The 26,714-nt window shown below is 35.1% G+C and overlaps 1 protein-coding gene across 1 annotated transcript in view; it reads right to left on the bottom strand.

Annotated features, from left to right (window-relative positions):
- LOC149569630 (putative polyribonucleotide nucleotidyltransferase 1, chloroplastic) overlaps nucleotides 1-26,714 on the bottom strand; it is a 316,486-nt gene that overhangs the window by 76,131 nt on the left and 213,641 nt on the right. The gene's annotated exons all lie outside the window — the stretch shown is intronic.

Raw genomic sequence — 26,714 nt, 5'->3', positions numbered from 1 at the left:
TAACCTAGAGCTCAATCAGAGTTGTCAGTCAAGAGATATGGCTGTTTTAGTGCCTCAAAAGTGGACCTTTTTGGTGCAACAACACAAATTAAAAATATGATGTTATATTTTTAATTTTGACTTTCACTTTTTGTTATGTTTTTAAGTTACTTTAACTTCAAATTTTTAACTTTAAGTGACTATAGTGTACTTTATGGTATAATTTTAAGTTGAGTTACTTTTTAATTTTTCACTTAAAGTAACTATATAACTATATAGTTCTAGTTTAATTTTTGGTCTTTAAATCAAATGTTTATTTAAATGTAACATTTTTATAATTTTAAGTGAACTAAATGACAAAAAGTCATCAAAAGTGGACATTTTATATGTTACTGCATATAAAGTTCATTTTGGTGGACCTTTTTGATGTCATTAAATCACAAATCTACCATAAGTGGACCTTTTTGATTCTACTGCATCAAAAGTGAAGTTTTTATGCTTTTACATCTAAAAGGTGAGATGCATTTTAAAACATGCATCCTCCTCCAAAAGGTCTGATTTTGCTTATGTGCATATTTCAAAACATGCAATAGCACTCAAAAAGTGCGATTTTGACGAGATACATATTTTAAAACATGCAAATGACCCAAAAAGGTCCAATTTTGATCAAAAACATGTTTTAATATATGCATTGACATTCAAAAAGTCCGATTTTGAAGAATAACATGTTTTTTCCCTCCAAGAACCCGATTTTGATCATAAGTAGAGATTTTCTCAATGGATTTGCATGAGATTTCTTCCATTGGAGGCATTTTTGATTGGCAATGAGTTTTGTTGCATTCAAAATGAATTTAGCAAGCTCAAAAATATTTTTGAAAGCTCTCATCTAGGGCACGTTTTTGGAAAATTCAACAATTAGATCCATTTTTGGTCTATGTTTTGGCTCCAAAGCAAATCGATTTGGCTTCTTTTTGGGATTGCATTACATATTGATGCATATTTTGGTGTTTAAACACCAAAACGTTTTCATCTTACATCAAAGAGAAACACATTTTTTGCTAAAAATGTCCCAAGCATATGTTCTTCAAAATGTTGGATCTTGGAGTGATTTTAGGGCACATTTTGGCATCTTTTACCAAGTTCTCCTTGATTGTTGCCTTCTCTCATTCGAATTTGTGAAAGTTTGAAATATTCAAACATTTTTGAAGAATTTTTCAAAAATTGGAGTATCTTTTCCCTTCATTTTTGGCACATGTAAGTAGACTCTTTCTTTTTTGCTTTTAATTCATGCTTGTCTTGCTGATTTTATGCATGTACTTGCTTGACGATTGCCACTTGTTGAAATCTTTGCCATAGAAAGTGCATTTTTCCTTTAAAAATGAAGTTTTTGTTCTTTTTCATGTTTTTGGTTCTTCCCCAAGTCCCAACTTCGAATATGCAGGAATAATAAATCCAGAGAATAAATTGATGAGGATCAAATCAATTGCTTGAGGACAAGCAAATTTGAGAGGGGAGGACTGTGATGTCCCAATTTGGGAGTAAGTTTTAGTAAGGAATAAAGAATTAAATCGTCAAAATTCTAACAATTTTACAAATATAAATATTGATAATAAATGCATATATATGTGTGTGTGTGTGTGTACATATATATAATAATAAAAAAAAATTATTATGATAATACAAATATTAATTATAACAAACAAGATAAATAATATTAATGTGATATACATATATTGGATATATCTAAAATTTGTATAATAATATATAATTATTTAATATAATAATCTAATGGTATGTTTAATAGAAGACTACATAATATTATTTAAATTAATAATATAATATATAATCATTAAAATAATATATAATTAACAATTACCATATTAATATATTTAATATGAAAGGACACAACTCTTTGAGTACACTCATACATATATAATATATCAACGCATCAAAAGAAAAAGGGGGAATCATCGGACAGAAATATTGAAAAAGTATGCTAATATAAATAAAAAAAGGAGGTAAACTAATGATTGACTAGAAGGGTTCATTACAAACATGTTTTATTGCTTTTTCTTTATAAACGCTGTGCTGGGTTTGATCACTATTGCTGTATGATGTCATCTTCAATACAATTGCCTCTAGTGCCACATTCCAACTCAACACACAGATACAAACTTTTGTTTAAAACCTTAGATCATAATCATGACTCTATGCCACAACATATTCTAATTTTTTTTATCATTGTGTTTTCAATGCTGCTTGGTCCACGTTAATTTCAATGTCATCATACTTTTCTTGTGGATGCTTTTTCAATGAGTGTCAAAACTGCTTGTATTGTTGTTCTTCAGCATTGACTATCCATAAATGCTTGTATGATATGTTTATAGAATCATTGTTCTTTACACTTGCCATTGGTGAATATAGATATTCATCTCATGCTGTCTTTCATAATCACTTCCATAAAATGGAGATGTTGGTACATTACCCTAATCTTATGGCTGTCATTTTAACTTGCTCTTTCTTTGAACTTTTTCAGCCTATATATATATATATATATACTCTCATATGTTTTTATTCACATTCTACTTACTTTCCTTCACTCAATATAAATATGATACTTATGTATATCCTATATACATCAGATCAATAGGTTTGATTATACACTTTCTTATTTCTTACTGTTTTTGGCATGTTATAATGAGAGCCTTTATAAATTTGGAATAAGCTTGTGCTGTCTAATCATAATTCCCTTATATTGGCAAACTTATTTTTCACTTCAAACATTTTAATTTTAAACTTACATGTTTATCACTTTGACATCGATGATGTTTGTAATTAGTTTGTCTTTTTTGTATGTCTGTTTATACTGAGTTGCTTTGACATCAATGAGAACTCTTCCAACATTTCTCCCCCTGCACCTTGCCTCCTTGTACTCCTCCCCCATCTGTTATGACTCACCCCCTTATCCTCTACCACTTCCCCAAGAGCGATCTTGCTCTCTTTGTCCTTTATCTCAGATGTCTCCTCTCCCTTGATCGGTTTTTTGACTCTAGCCAGGCATCTTCCATGTTTGACTCACTGCCTATCGTGATTCGGGAATCAGCTCTCCTCTCCATCTCGCATTGTACCACTTCCCAACATAAAACCAAGCACTAGAATACTTGCCCCATGAACCAATGGTTTGATGATGATTGCAAAACCTTCCACCACTCTTTACGCTCTACCTTTGCTACAGACTCCCCACTTTTTGCCCAAATGTGTCTCTCCTATTATTGCCTCCTTCGCCAGAAGAAACTGTTGTTCATCACCTCTCAGTGTAGATCTTTTCACAACGTGCTTATTCATAACCCTAAGCTTTTCAAGGGTACCCTTTCTCCTCACCATCCCCCTCATCCTTCCACCCTAGACCTCTGCTCCTTCACCACCGATACCACCTCTCTTTAAGACATCCCCGACCAGCCCCCCATCCATCTCAATCCCCCTCCTCATTGCCATTTGTTTACGCCCACCCGGATTGTGAGGCCATTAGATTCATGAGTAAGGGTTCCAGGCAAAACTCTTCAAGCTTAGTAGTTTTGTCTTGGGTTCTTATCTTACCACATTCTTTAATAGAGTGGTGTGTATGGGTTTACCCGACTCTTGGTCGAGATATGTGATCTACCCGATACATAAGGTAGGGGCGACTTCCGACCTTGGCAACTACAGGACCATTATGATCGGCCACACCTTTACCAAGTTGTATGCCATAGTGTTGAATGCCATTTTATCCAAAGAACACAATAGGAAACTTTGTTGGGCCACGGGTCAGGCGAGGTTTTGGGCAGACCACTAGACCATGGACCACAATTTCACACTGCAACTTATTATTGGGGCACGACAATGCTTGACAAAAGCCTCTTGTTGTTTTGTTAACTTCTACAAGGCTTTTGACTCCAATGCTTGGGTGGCCCTTTTTCAGAGGCTTAGAGACATCAACATTCCTGAGATTCTTTTAATTGCTACAATGACCCTCTAGGAGACGGTTGTTGGCATATTTAGGACTTCGACAGGCTTTTTTGATCCTATTCAAAGCACTAATTGGGGTGAAGCAGGGCTGCCCTCTCTCACCCATATTGTTTGGCACCTATATCGATGAGCTCAAAGCGTTCTTTAGGGACTACTCGCTCCCTGGTGATGGTTACTACTTGCAAAAGGTTCTGATCCCCATCCTCCTCTTCACTGATGATATAGTTCATATGGCCTCCTTTGCTGAGGGCCTTCAGAGACTTCTCAATGACCTTGCTTTTTTTTGTGACTGACGTCAGCTTGTAGTCAACTTGGGTAAGACACGGATTATGATCTTTAATTTCCTGAAGACCTCACATCATCATTTTTACTTTCAGGGTCACAAGATTAAGAGTGCTTCCTCATGTACTTACCTCAGGGTCAATTTTGTGGACCCTACTTCAATTTGAGATATGTGATTCAGTCTAGGATTGGTAAAGGGCTTGGCTCTCTTGCCATGATTGAGAAACGATATTTTAGCCACCATTTTAGGACAATTCCTCCAAGTTGTCCCTTCTGGATTCCTTGCTCAAATCTATTGTGCTTTATAGTTTCTTGGTGTGGGGTCCCTCCCTCTTGGGCTCAAATTGGGCCACGATCGAGCGTTTGCAGGCACTTTTTCTTCATCGTATTATCAAATGTCATCGGTCTACCACATAGTATTATCTTCACCGAGTTTGGGGCGCACTCCTTCAGGCTTGGGGACATCTTTGATCTATTTGGTTTCTTCACCGCCTTCGTGGATTTGTTGATTCTACAGATGGTTGTCATCACTACTCCTACCTTGCTTATTGCTCCTTTGTTGCTATCATTAACTCCAACACTACTACTAGAGTTCGTTGCTCGTATGCTCAAGCCACTTCCTTATTAAGTTCGATCAGGATCAAGATTGACCATCTTAGCCCTTCTAGATTTTCAGTAGATCCTCTTGCTCACCTCCTTCCCATTCAACAGGAGCTGAACAGGCATATTAAACTTGACATGTACATATAGTATATTCAGATGACCTGGCCAAACCCACCTAGTGGGTTACGATTGCGAATGGCCTTCTCCACTAAGCACTTTCTTGTCATCCAGGATGGTGTTATCTCTCGCCCAAGTTACTTGTTTCGTCGTTGGAGCCACGCCCTGCCCATCTCCCTAGGTTCCTTCCGTGTTGGTTCTCACAGACTTCGGATTCAAATTGATCACCATATTGATAGGGATGACTGCATTTGTCATCTTTGCACCTTAGGACAGGTGGAAATTGAAATCCACTTTATTTTCCGGTGTCTTGTTTACTATGAGATCAAAGGGAGATTTTACTGCTTATTCAGAATGTACCAGTCCCTCTCCACTTTTTTCAGCTACACTAACTAGCGGTGTCTTGCACTTTCCCTCTAGGAGGCATCCTAGCTCCATGAACACACTCTACAATTCCATTTTCCACAGCACCAGGGTTTTGTTCAGCTTATCACAGCCTTCTTCATGCCCTTGTCCCCCTCGGAGCACGAAACGGCCACCTGATACTCTTACTAGTGTCCACTCTAGGTCTTTTAGACCCTATCACTCTTCCAGCATTTCTTAGAGATGGGCTAGGGCCCACATCCACCCTAACCTGTACCCCACTGTTGGACTTCTTTCCATTGTGGAAGAACCCCTCGTCCTCTCCTCTTTGTTCTCCTTTCGTCTCATTCTCTACACTCTGCAATTTCGTTTTTGATCATAGCATCGAGCTTCTGTTCAACTTATCACGGCCTTCTTCATGCCCTTGTCCCCCTTGGAGTACGAAACGGCCACCTGATACTCTTACTACCATCCACTCCAGGTCTCCTAGACCCTATCACTCTTCCAGCATTTCTTAGAGACGGGCTAAGGCCTCCATCCACCCTAACTTGTACCCCTCGGCGTTGGAATTCTTTCCATTGTGGAAGGACCCCTAATCCTCTCCTCTCTGGTCTCTTTTCTTCTTGTTCTCCTTTCTATTGTTTGTTTTGTCTTTTATGGACACCGTTTGCTGCTCCCTTTGTTATTGTCTTCTTGGTTGTAAGCTTTCAGGCCCGTAGACCCCTTGTGCTCTTCTGTCGGACATCAATAAATTTATCTTATCTTATCATATCTATCATCTAGTTGGAAGATTGGCTCTTATGTTGGGTTGTTTCCCTCTCCTAAAAACAAATCAGTTATATCCTGGAAAAAATATGTTTATCAATATAAATTTATAACAACATATATAATTCATTTCTTAAAAAAAATTATATTATAGAAACTATATTACAATAAACAAATCATGAGTTATCAGATGATAGTCACGACCTTGCTAAGGGGTGTCTCTACTATCAAATGAGAAAATATAAATAGAGAGATATATAGAAAATTATAGAATGTAGATATTAGAAATGCTTGGTGAAAAGAGAACTGCGATGGGGAAGAGCAGGTATATAACTAACGAAGAATAGGAAGTCAGTGATGAAGGCACCGTTCATATGAATGAACATTTGGTATTATTTAAATCATACTTAATATAATAGGAAGGCTTTAGAAGGGATCGTTGGAGACTCTTAAATACACATACCAATCAGCATATAAATTGTTGGAAGAGATAATAATATGACTTGGGGTAGTGACGAGATGTTTTATAATTGGGTGAGTTGGAAACAATAACTTGGCAAGTCAACTCATCATATTAACAAAGAACATACGATTGAATGATTATAGTCCTTGGTCTAGTCAGCTGGAAAGAACAAAATGTATTCACCCATTATGACCAATAAACTCTAGTGTAATCCTCATGGTGCAAAAGATTGAAATTCTAGTGAGAAACTACGAATAAGAAGTCAGCAATGAAGGCACTGTTCACATGAATAAATGTTCATCTGAATGAACATTTGGTATTATTTAAATCATACTGAATATAATAGCAAGGCTTAAGAAGGGATCGTTAGAGACTCTTAAATACCCATACCAATTAGCATATGAATTGCTGGAAGAAATAATAAGATGGCCTAGGGTGGTGATGGAATATCTTACAACTCAACAAATTAGAAACAACTTGGCAAGTCAACTCATCATATTAACAAAGAGCATAAAAATTATTGAAATGAGAGTATATACACATGATAATATCAAAGCATGGATTAAGGGAATAAAACTAATCTTGCAGATCGATAATGTCTAATAAGAATTATCATTGTCATGGTCAACACCACATGAGATGTAATATCCCCTTCTTTGATACGAAATTAATAATAATAAAGATAAATTTAAAATAAAATTTAACATTGAAATAATGACATAATAATACGATAATAAGTAAATAAATAATAAACTCAATAATATATAGAATATTGTCATATAAAATATATATATTCAATATGTAAATTGGAAATTGATCGATGAAGATATCTAATGTAAAGTCATTATTATAAACTATAATTATTTAAAATATGATGTATTTTATCATAATATGAATTTGAAATATATATTAAGAAACAATATAATATAATGATCTATCATTAATACGATAAAGTGAAGTATATGTATATTTAGGAATACATCTACAAAATATATCCTAAATATAATAATGTAAATATTTATATGTTAGAATTAAAATATATTTTTAAATTAGTCAAACTATTCAATTAATATTAAATATATTAAAGCAGACCTAATATTAATTTATATTACAGAAGTAATAATCGTGATCCTTCACCTAGGCACATATATTAGGGCACTCATATACCAAGAGAGAGGAGGAGGAAGCATGACGAAGGAAGATAGAAGGAAAAATAGAACTGAAAGAATTTCAAACAATAGCCATGGATAGATTGGCAAATATAAACTTGAAAAAATCAGAAAAGGACTATTGATTGATACAAGGTATAGACAAATTGGTAGTAGTCATATACAAGTGATGGATGGAAGCAAAAGAGGATCAATACATTAGTACGTCAAATTGCAGCCCCATTGGTATATTGGTGAGTTGTTGTATATGCAGTTCAACGTCAAAAGAATTGAAGGACTAGTACCATTCGAGCAATAGATCAGTATTCAACTAGAAGATCGCATATAAACATATAAAGCAATTGATCCCTACCAAGCGAGCCGCTACAAGAGGAAAAGAAGGGGCATCAATAACCTTGTCACCCAAACAAGACCGATTGCAACTAGGCCAATAACAAAAAGACAAAGTTATAAATAGGGCATGTGCCGTCATGGTAGAGATATGAGAATAGATTGAAACAAGGAATCAAAACTAACTTCCATAGATACTCGATCACCGAAGCCAACTACACAAGATTATAGATCAGTTTATCTATCCAATCACCTAGTATTTCAAGACTCGCATTAATAATCAAATTGCAAATAGGGTAACAGAGATCATAGGTAAAATATATCTAAAGCATTGAAAAGTCATTCATTGGATAGATTTTGTTGACATATCAAAGGAGACGATGCAGTATATCTACACCAGCCGTGACCCTATAGAGGATTGACAACCTTACATCTGTTTATGAATAGTTCACGCAGATATATATATTATTAGACTATATTGAAAAATATCAATATAGCCAGAGATACGTACACCCATATGCCAAAATAATATTTGAGTCGCCTATTCTTAAAGCAATGATAAGAAGACATATTTGATCAAAACTATATGGAAGCTTGCCTCTCCTAGTTGAGTCAGCAGCTAATAGTTCAAGCAATAACATTAAAGTAAAATTGGGAGTTGTGAAGATACTAGACACTTCCTTCAAGTTCTATAGGGTAAAATATAAATTTGGACAAAATCTTGCTAAGACATTCTATACAAGTCATCATTTAATCAAAAGGGGAATCAGTATACAATAGAGGATCAAAGATACACACATATTAGAACATTCAAATAAGTATTACAAATTTAAGAACTCAGTCCCATTTCATATGGGAGTTGAAGCAAGATTTAAGGATTACAATTAAAAGAACGTATAATTAAAAAGAGTTGAGAGCATTGAAGCAAGATTTAAGGATTACCTGAACGACTAGCAAATTTGGACCACTCGTTGTGAATCTCACTAGCAGTCTCAATATCATACATCCTAGCAATGCATCAAAAGAACCCATTCTTCACCTCATCATCCTGAAGTGGTGTGACTCTACCAGGCCTAGGTATGTACCACTTTGGGTTCAATGCATGGGCAGCCATGTGCAAAGGAGTGCTCAACTTCTCCCATGTGTGGTGAATGATGGGCTCAATGTGCTCTGTATAGAATGCTAGAGTGGGGTCTCTCTCACGCCAGTAGCCCTCATCTGCCCAAGCATGGAATCAATGCACTCATAAACCTCTCCAAGGCTAGATGGATCTGCATCTCCATATCTAATCACTGAAAACATTGGAATAATGATGGAGACTATGTATTTTACATCACTCCAAAACTGATCACTCTTCACTATCCCCTTTACCCTCTTCCCCTGCTCTATTCTGGACTTAGGCCATCGATTCCATTCTTGTGTCATAACCATGAGTTGCAATGGCTCTTGCAACTCAATCATTCTCTCCAAAAGAATAAAATATGATCGTACTTGGTCTCAACTGGTTTCAGGAATTGCTTTTTTGCGAAGCAACTGAAAAGTGCATGTGATGTATGGTGATTGCAGATAAACATCTGCACCTCTTTCCCATCATTAACCACCTTTCTAATCCACTCTATTTTCCCCATGTCTTTGAGTGTATTGTTCATGGCATGCACACAACATGGAGTCCATCAATTATGCCTATAGGCTACCTCAACAAGCCTCCCTGCAACTTTGCACACGTGCTACTTCTACCACAACTTGGACCACATTTTGTGGCCCAACCTCCTCAATGGCTTCCCTAAGCACATGAAACTGAAAATCAGCATCTTTACAATGCCCTGAATAATCAACTTCCCTCAAAAAGTATGGGCCCTCAGTACATGTAACCATAATGTTGATGAGTGGATGATGACTAATGTTCATCCACCCATCCATGATAATGTTGCAGCCTGAATCCATCCAACATGCTTTCATCTACTCAATCAGGATCCCAACCTTTTCATAGGTTCTATCTAACGATGTGGTCCTCAACTTGTGGTCACCTAGTGGCACATATGATGGCTCTCCCTCGTTCACTGCCATGGACATCATCCTCACAAAATAGAGAGATCGAGCCATATGTGTAGGGATGCTATTGGAAAAGAAGAAATCACCAACATCATCTAACCAGTCCCTTGCATGCATGTTAAATAAATGATGGGGTTACTACCACTACAACTTGTAGTTGCTTTCTGTTTTCCCCTACTACTATCCCCTGTTGAACTGTGTGTGAGTGAGGAAAAGGATGGTGTAGGTGACAGTCCCTGCTCTCTAATGCAAGATACAAGTAGATGTATCTCGCTGCCACTGTAATTGCTGTATACTTTGTACCTGTTGCCTAGCAGCCAAAGATCTAGGCACTGGAACATCAATATCATCAGGGATGCCCCATAGTTTGTTTACTTCAATTCTATATTTCACATTCTCAGAATTTGATAAGAATATGCATGGGTTCATGCCACAACCAGTCCAAAAAAGGTGTCCATTAATTCTTGTAATGCTACCAAACCACTATGCACCACATATATTACACTTCCATTTACATGTACCACCACCTAAAGGTGTAGGGCATGTAATTTTCATAGCAAACTATTTTAGAGGGGACTTTGGATCATAAGAACCCCTAGCATAATTTGCCAAAATCTCTAAAGGGCAATCAATAGAAGACACCCCTGGTGCAACATAAGGAGGCTCTTCTACATATTGACCATCTACATTAGCCCTATGATCACTTCCCTTGGGCTCAGGCTCAAAATCAGATGCACTTGCCTCATTAATTTTTGTCTTCTACACTTTGGCCAAATCTAAATGCCATTTATAGAACTGCATTTCACAAAATGAAAATAAAATTATAAAAATAATCATGATACTTTTCAGCCCAAGTAAAAATAAGTTATACAAACTAGTTTCAGCCTACTTAAGACTTTACTATTTAATTTTAGCATTTACTATTTAAAAATATTATATATATAAAAGGAAGCTAAATACTATAGTAAATACTAAATATGTTTCAACATATTTTTATTTTAAGAACAATGAAAAAATTAATATAGATAATAAAAACCATAGAACTATCAACTATCTACTATCAACGAGATTCAAGAATGAAACATTCAAAAATTTAAAGTTGAAACTTGAAAGTAAAACTAAATACTAAATTTCCGATAAAAAAAACTAAATACTAAATTTAAAAATTATAAATTGATTTTTAAAACAAAAAAAAGTTGTAAAATAAAAGAAAACCTACTTTGAACTTGAGGAGACACTTGCCAAATCAGATCTTCTTGCTCCTCTTGCTCCTCTTGATCTTGCAATCTCTTGCAAAATCACCTAGTAAGCTCTCATAAACTCTTCCAAACTCTTTTGCTCACTTAGCTCCTTGCTGCTCCAAAACAATGAAATGAAATGGTGAAATGAAAATGAGGTCTATTGGTCTTATTAAACCTTCAAATAGACCACATGGGACCCTCACTCAATTAGAGTTATCATGCATAAAAAACAAATCAAAAAATAAATGCAAAAAGGTTTTTTTTTGTAACTTTTTCGACCATTCTACAAGTTGCACCCTGGGAGCATCCCCACACTTGAGCCCCTGCCACGCACCCGGGTCTTGCATCCCACCCGGGTGCTCAATTGGTGTGGTTGAGGTGCAGCAACGCTATTTCGGCTGACAAGGGTACTGGGTGCATGACACACCCGCACCAAGTGCGTATGTGCACTAGGTGCTTCGGGTTTTTGATCCAGGTGCACACACCCGAGTTACACTAGAAGAAATACAATTATATGAAAAAACCAAATATATATATAATAAATTGAAGACACTTCATAAAGAAAGAAACAAGAGAGGTAGGGAGTTACAAATTGTAGTTGAATCTCTTTCAAGGATGAAATAACCAATATATTATTGTTATTTCCTTAGTTACCCTAGTAGTATGCCTAAACCCCCTCTAGACCAACCCTGGATTTGAACTAGTACCTAGTCTGGATACAGTTTGTCTAGTGGTCCGGTCAAGGTCCGAAAATAAGGACTCAAGTTCGAACGTGTGCCTCTGATAATAGAGCCCAAGCAAATTTATCTTGCCTTGATCGAACCAAAGTACAACTTGGTTGAACTGGGGCCCACAAACGACAAACAAGTGTATTTTAAAAAATAATAATAATAATGTTTTCACATTCTTAACCATAACAAGTGTAAGTGATAGGCTCACGTTGGTTTCAAACTCTCACTTGTGGTGTGTAAGTAGTTATTTTTATTGTTTAAATCATATGATTTTATGATGGTATGTGACATTCTAATTTTAACTTATGCTTTGAGGCTTCATAAATGTGTGTGTGTGTGTGTGTGTGTGTGTGTGTATTTATATTTACATGTTTTCTTCCAAACAAACCCAAACCCCTTTCCAAAGATTTTGTCATACCAGCAACATAGTTCTTCGAAAACGAACTTAGAATCGAACTCAAACCGGTAACTTAGGTTATTTCTACAAGGAGACATTACAATTTGAAGAGAGGTCATTAAATAAGATAGGGATATAAGAATGAAATCAAATACACAATTCATAGTGATATCAAATATGGAGCATAAAATGATGTGTAAATAAATATATATATAAAACTAGAAACTCAAGAATATAGAAGCAATGCAATTCCAAAGACTAACCATGAACTTTAGAGAATATTAATTACATCCCTAATCGGGGACATTACAATAGTATCAAAGCATGATCTTTCCATCCTATGGGGAAAACTTGAAGAGAAGGACATGTGAAATCAAACTTTGAGATTGAAGTATTGATATATAATATTTAAATCTATGTCAAAAAGTATTGCTAGCCTAATTAAGGATACACTAGCATATAATGAGTCCACATTGCAATCAAGAAGTGAACAAATATTACCATGAAGGAGTGGGAAGCCAATAAAGGTTCAGGGATGCTTGACCATAACCACGACAACAACTGGAGTATTTGGTAATGTATAAATTTATGTTAATTATTATTATAAATATTTAAAAATATGAAATAAATAAGAGAAATGTCAATTAAGGGAGAACTGCGATGACACCCAATTGCAATAGTAGTAAGGGAAACTGCTATAAGAAAATTGTACTCCACTGTAATTCACAAAAAACCACTAAGGCACCCTATTGTTAGCACCTTCTCGAGGCTGCAATTAAGGGAGAATCACTAGGGCGCCCTATTGTAGTAGTATGATAGGGAGAACAACTACAAGGGCACCCTACTGCTCTATGATTAAGGGAGAACAGCAAGGGCACCCAATTGTAGAAGAGTCACAAACTGCAATTAAGGGAAAATTGTAAAGGACACCCCATTATAGCAGCAATTAAGGGAGAACCGTAGTACGGGCACCCTATTGTGTTGTAAGTAGGAATCACTAAGGGAACCCTATTGTTGAAGTCGTTGAGGGAGAATTGGTGAGGGCACCCTGTCATAATAGTAGTCAAGGGAGAACTGCTAGTAGGGCACTGTACTATGCTATGATTATTGGAGAACTACTAGGGAACTCCACTATAAAGAAGAGATTATACCATTGGTTTAGGATGAGATAAAGTCTCTCCTAAGAATTATGAGATGGATAGTCTTAAGGGTATCCATAGAGGCCTAGGGTGAGATAAAGTCTCTCCTAAGGAATATAGATCTATACTAAAAGATATTAATAAGATTTGAGAAAAAATAAAGCATCTACTAGAGGATTGTAAGGAAAACTCATCAGGGCTTGTCATGGGTCAACTCAATGCACAACCGAAAGAACAAGAGTGCTACAACAAATCAGATAAGTTTATCTTTTTGAATTGTTTTTTAATTTTAATAATATGACAATATTTTCAAGTTGATAAGTTTAGGCTAGTTAATGTATTATATTTCTAACCTCAAATTGAAATTGCCATTTCAGGATCGCTCGAAACGATATTGAGTCACATATCAGGATACCCTTACACCGAAGATTTGCATTGCTTGAGGACAAGATATTTGAGGAAGGGTGGATTGTCATGTCCCCATATTTATAAGAATTTGATAATACTATTATAACAAATTAGTAATAGAATAAGTTATAATATAATTTTTTATTATATATTATAAATATAATAAGGAAATTAGTAACATATAATATATTGATCAATACAATCATATCATCTATTATATTTGATTATAACGTAATTAATATAATGACACGATAAATGAATAAAAAGATGTAATATAATGTGAATAAACAATAATACTTTAATTAAGACATAATAGATTCCAAAAACTAACCAAAAATAAATATGATTAAAGTGTATATATAAATTTGAAACATACAAAAAAATATTATTATAGATATAAATTTATAAAAATATATATGATTCACTTTATACATAATAAATTATATTATAGAAACTATGTTATAATATACAAACCATGAGTTATCAAATGACAGTCACAACCTTTCTAAGGGGTGTCTCTACTATCATATGAGAAAATATAAATAGGGAGATATATAGAAAGTTATAGTATGTAGGATATTACAAATGTTTGGTGAGAAGAGAAGCGGAATGGGGAAGAATAGGTATATAATTGTCATGTCCCCTTTCTAGAGTGGACATCAGAGACGATAGAGTTAGCCTATTAGGGAGTCTCGTAGGCTGGCAATGGTGTTTAGAGACTCAATCAGGGTATACAGTGTTCGGATCTGGAGTTTCAGACAGTAGGAGGGCAATTGAGAGCAGTTCCTTGATTGTAGGAGGAGTTTCCTACATTTTAGGAGGTGGAGATGAGTTCTAGTCCTGAGTCTCTACAAGATCATTTTAGGAGTATCCCTATTTTTGAGGGATGAGACTGTCAGATATTTTAGATTATCTGGCATCAATCACAGGAGGTGACGAGATCAGTTTCACCTTGTAGAGGTGTTTTGGCTATCAATTCGCTATTTGGGAAATATTTTAATATATATAAATATTCTCCTAAGTTAGCATTTGAATAATTTATAATAAAGCTATTTATATAGCTATTTTGGAGTAATAAGGGATTTTTTGGCCTCATTTGGGTGAATATCCCTTGGTGTAATAGCTCGTTGGAAAGGTCTTGAACTTTTCTAAATATTTCTCTTTTGACTCAGAGCAATTCGGTGAACGGATTTCTTTCTATTGGGAAAAGGTCATTTTTTGGATACTTGACCACTTTAAAAATGAGAAATATATTATTTTATAACCCAACACCACATGGAGACACTTTTAGGGTTCGATATAAGGTTTGAAGGCATGATTGACATATTACATCTTGGATTTTTGTTTTGGGCTCTGATTGAGCTTTCAGCATTTGGGATGCCAACACCACTTGCTTTGCCTTTTTGGGATGTAGCCCCCAAAACAGTGGTTTGGATTCTTACAGTCAGAAGCATCTTGGAGATTGTGCATTGTTTCTTCTAGGGAACACAGTATTGAGTCAGAGTTTTGGCTGAGGTTTGGGCATTTTATCCACGTGTGGGCACTTTGTAGCTATACGGCTGCGCTTGGCAAACATATTCTTTCCCACGTGCAACATTTGAGAGCTGAATTCTAGCCGTAGCTTCCTTCTGGGCTCGTATTTCACCTTCACGCCTTCAAGTTGGCTTTATTCTTGGTTGTAATCATTTGGATATTATTGTAAATCTTCATCTAGCTACATATTAGGCATATATTCAAAAAATCTGCTTGAAACGACTTTGCTTTAAATGTATTTGGAATACATTTTCAAAACCGGTTCATGTTATTGTACTTCTGTTATTACTTATTGAAAAATCATCAAAAATATAAAACAATCAAACCCTTCAGCAACTTCTGTATAGTTCTGCAAGAAAATTTTAATAAACAGGGAAAATAAATTTTAAAATATAAAATTACAGTAGATCAGCAGAAAAGATCCATCAGGGATCTTTTAGTGGTATCAAAGCCTAGAACCTGCCAGCCTATTGGAAAAGAAATCAGTTTAGTTATAGGCCAATACCATGGCTAGAAATAAAAATGGGTGCTCTAAGGTTTCATCTTTGTTAACAAGGACAAGTAAGATGCCTCTTGCCAAGACATTCAATGTTGCAATTATGAGCAGCTACCATCAGTATTGTTCTCTTCCTAAGGAGATACACAACCTCCTTTCCTTTACTGAATTTATGGGTGTCCCTGAAGTAGATGATAACTAGGTATCTACAAGCTCCTTTCAGCAGCAAAAAGAGAAAGAAATATTAAATGATAATAAAGAAGCCATTGGTCACAAATTGGAAGAGATTACAATCAGGGGACAAACCATAAGAGATGTTGGAAATGTGACACCAAGGTGTGAGGCCTATTCTGAAATTTGTAACAGCAATGACACAACTTCGTTACCTCAAGATGTGGCATCCTTTGGTCAAGAAGAGAACAATGATTTGTATTCTATATTTGAGGGTACACATGGTGCAAGCATGGGACGTGATAATGGGAATGGTACAAGTCATCATAAGCCTGATTTTGTGTACTTTGAGGTAGATGATATAAAACATTGTCAAAGGTTGAATAAATATTGGTTAGATAGAGCTATGCAAGCAAAGATACTTGCTGCCCAAGCAAGACAACGTCTCGAAAGAGTCAAAGAATGCCATAATCAGATAGATGATGCAAGGAAACAAAGGGAATCATCCATTAGATCTTTATTTCTTCCAACGGAAGAAGAGGCCAGCGTTGATTTGGATGGAACAACAAGTAATACAGAGGGTTAGGATTATTTTGGTGAGTTTTCACAAGAGAGTACTCTGGACATAGGTATTTCAGAGGCATTGGGTGATGAGACTTCATATCATGACTAATTTCTTAGACCATACCCTAGAAATCAGAGTGGTGTATACTCATAGTGACACTGAATCCCAAGATCGTGATTCGGTTGTATGTGCAGACACATGGGGAGCTGATGAGAGTGAGCATAGTGTGGTGACAGCGGTTTCATCATTGACAAAAGGAGGTGGTGTTAGAGGTAGAAAGTTGCAGTACTATAAATGAGGATATATGCATTAGTGAATGCATACTGGATACTCCTTATAGTGATGTACATGACTCCGACACAATATTCTACCATAGTGCAAATTTAGAGGTAGTACACATGCCTAAGAACTATCATTTTCAGACTCCTCATCGCTTGATTAGACAACTCAGGGTTGATGACAGGAGGGTAAACATAGTGGTTGAGCATTTTGATGTCACTCGACAGATGTTATCTACACTCAGTTGGAGTGCTCTTATGATTGATGAGCAAGATAGTGGAGGATTTTCCATGGCAGATTTCCATGTTCTTCATAAGGCTATGGGGATATTGAAGCAGGACTTGTATTATTCATGTTGCGATAGTGTGCTCCCATCTTCAGAGGACAGAGTTATTGACTGTAGGCACCTGACTTAGTAGTTTGGGAGGATTGGTTGGTGGGACCAGCAAACGATCCAACATTATGTCAAGCAGTTTCTGACATGGGCTATCACATCTATATCATAGAGACTTCATCTGAGATCATGGTTACAAGATGATGTAGGTATTAGCAGACATGATGCTTTGGATGATTATTACTTTCATGGTGATATCATAGTGGTTGTGGAGAGATATGGCATGATAGAGGTTTCCAGTTATCCCTATTTATACCTGATGGATGGGTGCTAGTTCAAATGGTGTTGGAATCTGGGTGTTGTTTTGTTTGACGCCTTGTCTCGTAGGGATTCTAGTATGTTACCACCTTGGTTATGAGAACACTCTCATCCAATGTGGGATCCTGGTATTATCCTATGCAGTGCATTTGATTGGGCGATCCTTGATGTGTTGCTTCATTTCACACACCTAGGGGTGTATATCAGAGTGGCGCAACATGAGTTTGTTCATTGCTTGTGGACAAGCAATCTCTGGGAAAGGAGGATTGTCATGTCCCCTTTCTAGAGTGGACATCAGAGACGATAGAGTTAGCCTATCAGCGAGTCTCGTAGGATGGCACTGGTGTTTAGAGACTCAGTTAGGGTATACAATGTTCGGATCTAGAGTTTCAGAAAGTAGGAAGGCAATTGAGAGCAGTTCCTTAATTGTAGGAGTTTCCCACATTTTAGGAGGTGGAGATGGGTTATAGTCTTGAGTCTCTATGAGATCATTCTATAGTTTCAGTTTCGAGAGATTCGGAGACATTCCTATTTTTTAGGAGTATCCCTATTTTTGAGGGATGAGACTGTCAATTATTTCAAATTATCCTGCATCAGTCACAGGAGGTGACAAGATCAATTTCACCTTGTAGAGGGGTTTTGGCTATCAGTTTACTATTTGGGAAATATTTTAATATATATAAATATTCTCCTAAGTTAGCATTTGAATAATTTATAATAAAACTATTTATATAGCTATTTTGGAGTAATAAGGGGTTTTTGGCCTCATCTGGGTGAATATCCCTTGGTGTAATAGCTTGTTGGAAAGGTCTTGAACTTTTCTAAATATTTCTTTTTTGACTCAGAGCAATTCGGTGAACGGATTTCTTTATATTGGGAAAAAGGTCATTTTTTGGATACTTGACCACTTTAAAAATGAGAAATATATTATTTTATAACCCAACGCCACATGGAGACACTTTTAGGGTTCGAGCTAAGTTTGGTGGGTTATAAGCAGGAAAAGACAAGGTTTGAAGGCATGATTGACATATTACATCTTGGATTTGTGTTTTGGGCTCTGATTGAGCTTTCAGCATTTGGGATGCCAACACCACTTGCTTTGCCTATTTGGGACGTAGCCTGCAAAATAGTGGTTTGGATTCTTGCAGCCAAAAGCATCTTGGAGATTGTGCATTGTTTCTTTTGGGGAACGCAGTACCGAATCAGAGTTTTAACTGGGGTTTAGGCATTTTACCCACGTGTGGGCACTTTGCAGCTATACGGCTGGGCCTGGCAGCCATATTCTTTCCCTCGTGCAACATTTGAGAGCTGGATTCTGGCCGTAGCTTCCTTCTGGGCTCATATTTCACCTTCACACCTCTAGGTTGGCTTTATTCTTGGCTGTAATCATCTGGATATTATTGTAAATCTTCATCTGGTTACATATTACACATATATTCAAAAAATCTGCTTGAAACGACTTTGCTTTAAATATATTTGGAATACATTTTTAGAACTGGTTCATGTTATTGTACTTCTGTTATTACGTATTGAAAAATCATCAAAAATATAAAACAATCAAACCCTTCTGCAACTTCTGTCTAGTTCTGCAAGAAAATTTTAATAAATAGGGAAAACAAATTTAAAAATATAAAATTACAGCAGATCAGTAGAAAAGATCCATCAGGGATCTTTCAATAACTGAGTCAATCAACCCAATTGGCATGTTTGGCAGCTTAGTTAGCAGCCTATATGATGGAATGATTATAGTCATTGGTCCAGTTAGCAGGAAAGGACAAAATTAATCAACCATTATGACATATAAACTCGTGTAGCAATCCTCATGGTGGAAAAGATAGGAATGCTAGTGAGAAATGAAGAATAGGAAGTCAGTGATGAACATTTGGTATTATTTAAATTATACCGAATATAATAGGAAGGCTTTAGAAAGGATTGCTGGAGACTCTTAAATACCCATACCAATCAGCGTATGAATTGCTCGAAGAAATAATAAGATGGCCTAGGGTAGTAGCGTGATATCTTATAGCTTAGCGAATTGGAAACAATAACTTGGCAAGTCAACTCGTCATATTAACAAAGAACATACAAATCAGTAGCATGCAAGTATAGATATACACACGATAGTATCAATACATGGATTAAGCGGAATAAACTAATCATGCAGGTTGTGATAACCCCAAAATAAGTCCTCGTTAATATTTGTACTCTTCTAAATGAATAATAAATAAATGAACAAAATCTTCTGTTAAATGTTCATCTATTTTACTCGTATAATTAGTTCAAAATACATATATATTTATTACGAAATCTTATATTAAATGAATAATAAACGTACCTTATAATTAAACAATATATAAACCGTTAAGTATTAAAAATGTTCACGAACAATAATAATATTTAATAAACATACTTTGTAATTAAATAACATATTAACTCAGATCGTTTAAATACTAATTCCATAAATGGCATAACCCAAGCAGCTACCAAGGGTGGCAACCTTATCCAATAGCCTCTTGAATGTTACCACTCATATAAGAGTGTGTAATATCCCTTGCAATTCTGATTTTAATTTTCTGATTTCTTAACCTAAGAATTTTGTCAAACACTTTGGACACAAGCAATGTTTTGCTGATCTAAATTCTGTTTTTTTGTCTAAATGCCAGCTTGAATTGATACGCTTCCAAAACTCAAAACAATCAACAATAAAGATGCAAGTATTTTTTGTATTTTTTGAAATATATAAGCATTAACTACAAATGAGAAAATATACATCTAAAAAACCAGCTTGAATTGATACGCTTCCAAAACTCAAAACAATCAACAATAAAGATGCAAGCATTTTTTGTATTTTTTGAAATATATAAGCATTGACTACAAATGAGAAAATATACATCTATAGCAATAAGACATTAAGGAAATGCCTTGTATGATGTTCAATGATATCCTAATTCCTTATAACAAATTCTGATGTAAAACTTTGATATAAATCAGACTACAATACCTCACAATTGATTTCTAAATTCTTACACGTGTCCTAAGATATTCAAATCTATCCTCCATGTAATGCAAAATGAAATGGATAGGAAACTGGAAACCGCTCAAGAAATCTGGATTTTACTGTAGCAAGTCACTATAGCAGTGGCGCCACTGTAGCAATATCTGACTTATTCCTTCAATCGTACTCCACAATCTGGCCCAAGGCCACAAATTTGGCACAATGAGAAAACTGATTTGTCTTCTCCAATAGCTGTAATCCTTCGAAGGATCTTTCACCAATATGCTTGAATAGAACACCTATATGATGTCCTCCCAATACCAAATTCACTGGGTATTTCACCAGCTCAAATGGAGACACACAAAAGAACTCCGTTCTCCAGTGGCAAATGCTGAAACCCTTGCTCAAAGCTTAAAGAATTCAAATAAGAAAATAATGGATGCCTAGCAACGAAGCTCATGCCTCTATTTATTCTTTTCCTTCACCCTTCCAGAAGGAAATAAAATATTATTTAATTGCACTCTCTAGAAGCTTGCCCCTTTCCAATACAATAATTAGTTGTGTTTTTAGAAAATTAAATATAAAGTCACCTTTAGATTTATTTATTTATCGACTTTAATTTAATTTATTTCTCCTTATTTCTCCACTTAGCCTTTGGAGAATGAATTGTTAAGAACTCCACTGAGGGTCTAAAAGATGGGGGACATTACAAAGCGGACAACGAGGTAGGAAAGGGGTTCATCGGAGCAATTGAACAAAAAGACAACACAATTTTCTTGGATGGTGTAATGTTTCCATTCTAGAAACATAATTAATTTACTCAGATATCCTTAGTTGGAGATTGTATTTGCATATTCTTCATGAAATCTTTATTTTATATTTCCCTGTATCTTACAGTTTACTATTCAATCCATTTCGTATATTTGATATTTATTTCCTTGCTTTATCCTTGATAGGATTCAAATATAATATTCTTCCCTTATATTCCAGACATATTTTCTGTCAATATATGTTTGGATTGCTATTGTCATCTCTTTCTTTTAGCCAATTGTACCAAATATCAACTTCTATGCTCAATGTCATATTGTTTAATTGATACTCTCTTTTTAATAATTAATTGATAACTAATATGAAGATTTCTGATGTACTTATTCTCATGACTAAGTGATCAATCTTCTAATTGATGTTTGTCTAGGACTGTTACTCATGTTCATTTTATATAATTTCCAATTGCAATGACATTTTCTGGGTCTGATTATTGTTCTCATTCTTTCCTTACCACCAACATATCTATGTACTGTGACTGTGCCAACAAGGATAAAATGCAATGCTCGATACTTCTCTCTTGTTCGCATTTACTGCAAAGTGTGTACGTGGGATCGTTTTGCCTTCCATGATTTGCTGACTTAAAGGGTCAGCTATCTTCTCTATACAAGGAATACAGTGACAACCTTGGGCCTCCACTGATAAATATACCTACAATGCGCATGAGTGTATAGACGTAATGATGATGATTGTGACAGACTATTCGTCATGTCTTTAATTGTTTAACCCTTCATTTATGACAGGAAAGATTGTGAGATTAAAAAAACAAAAAGATGAGAATCTTCCTACGTGGATATAAAGTGTTGAGTGTGCGGGATTAGCTTTCCATTGATGATCATTTTCCCCCTTTCTTATTCTACAAATATCTTTGTTATGTCTGATGGATGTGTTCTTTGTATTTTACTCCTACTTTGACAATTGTAAGAAAGTTTGAATTCTCCTCCCTATTTGTTTCTTGTTCTCCCTTCCTTTATCCATGTCAGTGTCTAGTGATATCCTATGTCTTCTCCTAAGTCAAATGCTGAGTTGGACGTTCTTTTCTCTTTTTTTCATGTCCCCCTTAAGAATGATGGAGATACCATCTCATATCTTGAGAGGATAAAATACATTCGAATAGACATGGTCGTATGTCTCTCTTTGATCATCGACAACTATATATGCCTAATGGCTTAGACAACATTGTCAATAGATTATATTGATTTCCAAATGCAACGGTTGAGCAGTGACCAATGTTATGATTTAGCAGTGATAAATGAACCAATAGCAAATTATTTTTTATTTGGGAATTATTTTCTAATATAAATAATGTTTGGTAATGTTTTGTCGTCACCACTTCATATCTAGCTACTATAGTGAGGTTTGATCCTATGCCAAAATTGCTATTTGATCTGATTATCTCATAACTAATCATTGTCAGTACTTCACCATCCTAGTCTTAGTGTTGACTATGTGGTCAATATAGTTTCCCTTGGCTATGATTTAAATTTATGAACACATTGGCATGATTAGTGATAATATGAATATGTATTGAATCTTATTTAACTTATTAATATTTTGTTGGTTATTTATTATTATTTATTAATATTATCATTACTTTCAACTATATTAATATGTTATCATTATACAATATTTTTATTTAATAATATATTATTATACTAATAATTTATTATATTATATTGATTATGTTGCATTATCTATTAATTATTATTTTTATATTCTATTATTCAATTACTATTAATTATCAAATCCTAATTTATGGGGACATTATAGACGGTACTAGAAGCAAGCCATATGATCCACAAACGAACAACTCTGAATCAACACAAAGGAGTAGAGAACTAAACAAGAAGAGTATCTCATCAAGTGCAGATGGAAGTAGAAGACTAAAGTCATAAATAGAAGCAAACAGAAATAGTGGAAAGGAAGATAAAACGAGATGACAATTCTACAGATCAGACATAGAACAAACACTCCAAATAAACACCAAAGGCATAGCCGACTAGCGTGGACGACAACACACTCAACAACCATCATAACACATAGTCGGGTAAGGAGATTGACCAGCACAGGAGTATTGGATAATGGCAATAAGCATAATAGAAACAAATACACAAATTCTCAAAAAATCACAATTCACGGACCAAGAGGATAATAGAAACAAGTATCGCAATACACAGACCCAAAGGATAATAGAAACAAATATCATAAATTCTCAATGTATCCCACAAATAAACACTAAATAATAGACAGTAAAAACCAATGGAGCCATAACTTAATAACAGAAGATTAGCATTAAATCACATCCACGAAAAATCAGTGATAGGCAATAACAATGGACAGAGACTTGAGTATATTAAAGAAGCATAAAGTGTTGACTAAAAGAGATCTTACTTCTAACAGAGAGAACTCTTTCATCATAATGATTCATGGGAGGAGAACTTTATAGTTCTCGTAGAGACCAAGTGAATAGTTGATAGGGGGAATCCATTATAGATGTCAAGTTTCTCTTGGAAAGAGAGCTTAGTGATAGAGGGCATTCTTGAATGAATGTCAAATTCCAAATAGGAATTCCAAGTGAGAGATTTGTAGAGAATCTCTCAGGGGCAATATGTATTGTAGTGGTTAATCATATGCATATGTTAGAGATAAGAGACTTGGTTAGAGGTGGGATCTCTACCAAGTAGTGACTATTAATGAGCATAATCATTAACAGAGATCCCAGACACCTTAGAAAAGCGCTCTTCATATGACAATTACCTGATTGAGAATGATTTATCATTAGAGGGTTAGGTAAATTTAAGAAGAGTCCTTTCTAAAGATTAGGAGGGTTTAGCAAGGGGTAGTACTTAAATTGATATTTATTTATCTCATCATTTCTAAATCTTAATATATATATTTCTATCATGTACTAATGATTTGCTGTAGGTTCAGTATTCATTACTTAAGCTAGAAGTGGAAACATTACACAGGTCAATAATGTCCACATAAGAATTATCATTGTAATGGTCAACACCATATGAAAAGAAATACAATTATATGAAAAAAAATCAAATATACATATAATACATTGAAGACTCTTCATAAGGAAGAAACAAAAAAGGAAAGGGATACAAATTGTAATTGAATCTCTTTCAAGGATGAAATAGCCATTATATAATTATTATTTCTAAGTACAATTTGATTCAAATTGTAATTGAATCTCTTTCAAGGATGAAATAACCATTATATTATTATTATTTCTAAGACGAGATATTACAATTTGAAGAGAGGTCTTTAAATAAGATAAGGATATAAGAAAGAAATCAAATACACAATTCACAGTGATCTCAAATATAGAGCATAAAATGATGAGTACATGAATATATATAAAAAATTGAAAACTCGGGAATATAGAGGAAATGCAATTCCAAAGACTAACCAAGTATTATCGAGAATATTAATTACATCCCTAACTGGGGACATAACAAAATAGCACTAACTCTCCATTTATTAAAATGGTAAGTCTGTTATACTGCTGATTCTTGGACAAGGAAAAATCTCATCGCTACCATAGGTGACTATCAATGTATTCATGCAGTCTCTGACTTAGTGGGACTGGCTGTGATTATAACTCTTATTATTCATGTGGCCATTTATGGTCCTGCTGCAGCTCCTGAGAATCCTAGTTTGTATTTCACTATATATAAAATCTTCCCTTTTTCGATGATATTGTTCTGTTCGATTTGCTGACTGAATTATAAAGGTTGAAATCTGAATTCTGTTGTTTCCTTAACTTGGTACCTCTGTGTTTTGGACATGATTTACTGTATGTGAATACTTCGTTTAGAAGGGTCAATATGTTTGGGAAATGATTCCTTGTATGTTTCCTTCCCCCTCTGAATGATTTGTTGCATATAAGGTACATGCCAATTTGTTATGGCTGTTACAGTATTCGATCTCCTTTCCACATGTGCCAGTGTTCCCAAACAATAAAGAATACCATGACGTCTCTCTGATCCCAGCATTCTTCAAGAGGTAACTAGGTATACAGTTCAATCTGTAAGTCTTTAATTTGACCAAGAATCACAGTGATTAGGTTTTGTAAAGAAATACCCGGCCCAAGCCTCAGTAATGTTTAGGCTCAGCATTCCCACATGCAAAGCAATGATGTTATTCAACTCATCAGGAAAAGCTCTCATTCGCAGTTTCCTTTTGCTGTCTTCATGGCAGTGAGGTCCCACCCACACTACAGGAACGAGCTTTCATACAGCAAGTGTAGTCATAGCCTCATCTCACATAACAGGCCTATTTCAAACACTGCCAGCAAGAGTAAATGCAGAGGATTTCAAAATCTTCATGTTTGAGGAGTTCTCAGCACCCAAAGGATAATAGTCACCCTGCAATTAATTTTCCTGCTGCTCAAAACACCCCAAAGGCAATATCTCCTAAAGGCGCAAGGGAGCTGTGAGTATGAGCATCGAATTCACCTTGCCAATAAAAATCTTGAACTCAGTAAATTCAGTCTCTCACCATATATCTCAATCTACGAAGCGCCCAACCATGTGTTGTATATATTTCCTCCTACTAATGGCCAAATAAGGTATTAGACTGTACTCCCTAATCCCCCTATTCAATGATGGAATCTGACAACTTATATGGTATGAGAAGTCTCTTGGTAAGAGGCACGTCCATGACCATTCAGCTTCATAACAACTATCAAGCAAAGTTCATTGATAGTAACATATTATATTATTACATTATGCTATTGTACTATCATATGAATAATATATTATACTAAATTATTTTTATTTGTTCATTTATTTATTATTATTTATATATATTTTCGTCATTATTATTTATTTGATTAAATCCTATTATTTAATCATTATTTATTAACATTCTATTTCAAAATGGGGACGTCACATATAATGTGTATGCTTGCTTCATTTTAATTATTGTGTAGCGATAGAAATGAACTACCATTACAATTCACATAAGAACATTGCATAGATGGGTTTAGAAAGCAAAGAGAATAACACCTCTGGAATTTTCTTATGTGTTCAAGAATAAAGAATTCTAACAGGAAAGAGCTTCTACTTATTTATTACTCGAAATTCCCAAGAAATGAGATGAAGGATTTCAAAAAGGAATTTCTATCATTAAGTTGCTTAAGCA

Source organism: Cupressus sempervirens, chromosome 3 (assembly GCF_028749045.1).
Source record: "Cupressus sempervirens isolate cs-2001-9-10 chromosome 3, ASM2874904v1, whole genome shotgun sequence".
Classification (NCBI taxonomy): domain Eukaryota; kingdom Viridiplantae; phylum Streptophyta; class Pinopsida; order Cupressales; family Cupressaceae; genus Cupressus; species Cupressus sempervirens.
The sequence above is the reverse complement of the archived record's forward strand: the minus strand, read 5'-3'. Positions and strand labels throughout refer to the sequence as shown.